The sequence below is a fragment of the Aplysia californica genome, unplaced genomic scaffold, assembly GCF_000002075.1.
Source record: "Aplysia californica isolate F4 #8 unplaced genomic scaffold, AplCal3.0 scaffold00032, whole genome shotgun sequence".
In the NCBI taxonomy this organism is placed as follows: Eukaryota; Metazoa; Mollusca; class Gastropoda; order Aplysiida; family Aplysiidae; genus Aplysia; species Aplysia californica.
This window is the reverse complement of record NW_004797302.1, coordinates 1,680,803-1,681,956: the sequence shown is the minus strand read 5'-3', so window position 1 is coordinate 1,681,956 and position 1,154 is coordinate 1,680,803. Positions and strand designations below refer to the sequence as shown.

The window sequence follows — 1,154 nt, the reverse complement described above, 5'->3', positions numbered from 1 at the left end:
ATACATACATACATACATACATACATACATACATACATACATACATACATACATATACTGGTGTCCAAAAGAAACTTAAAAATATAATCACCCAATCATTGTGTTATAGCCTTGCAATGCCCACTCATGCAGCATACCATTTTAAAGCTAAATAAATTCTGCATCATCTGACCCATTAATATTTCATCTGGATCTATGCGAAGAGACGCCCGAGATGTGACCTTTTAAAATCAGGCTATGCAAAAATTGTGCGGAATCAAAGAAACGTAAAAGTGTGTGTGCGCGTATATTGAGGTGCAACAACATTGGTGGAATGGACATGTATTAAATATCAAATGAAGAGAGAATAGTGATGTCTTTGCAATGAAAAAACATTTTCTGGTGATATTTTCAAACAGATAGGAGAATAGAGTAATCACAAATACCTCGCAAGACGTGGAATTGACTTTACATGTGCTTATTAGCATCATTTTTTGTTTGTTTGTTTAAGAGCTATTGGTTTCGGGTAGAGGACGAAACCTTTTTTGCCCATGGACTGTAGTAGAGTTGGGACCTAGACGGTCAGATAGAATAAGAACGTATAGGTTGGGACACACCCTCAGAAAGCACAGCGGAAACATCACAAGACAATCGCTTCAGTGGAACCCACAGGGAGCACAAGGCAGGGGTCCACCTCAGGAAACAGGGAGGAGATCTGTGGAAAGGGACATGAGAGAGATGAAGCTCACTTGGTACGAGCTTGGAAGGAAAGCCCAGGACAGAGATAAATGGAAGGAGCTTGTATGTGGCCTATACCCTGCCAGGGGTGAAAGATATTGATGGTGATGATGATGACCGTTGTAGATTATGGACATAACCATCTGTCAGTGAGGAACAGAGGCCACAAAACTGCCATGTTTTTGGGTAGTCTGGAGTGGTATGAACAAAACTGCATTCGTGAGAGTCACCAAATGACTCGGTTTAGCGCAAGTGCTGGAATATCAATGGAATAACAATGAGCACATTTATTGTTTAGTCCATGCTGTCCAGCTCCCCTCCACCTCCCCCTTTATCCATCAGAACATACCGATAGTGATAGATAATTGAAGCCTATTACACACACACACACACACACACACACACACACACACACACACACACACACACACACACTC

The 1,154-nt window shown here is 41.5% G+C and overlaps 1 protein-coding gene across 1 annotated transcript in view; it reads left to right on the top strand.

Annotated features, from left to right (window-relative positions):
• The window catches only part of LOC101854231 (fibrinogen C domain-containing protein 1), a 41,916-nt gene that overhangs the window by 36,919 nt on the left and 3,843 nt on the right, over positions 1–1,154 (top strand). The gene's annotated exons all lie outside the window — the stretch shown is intronic.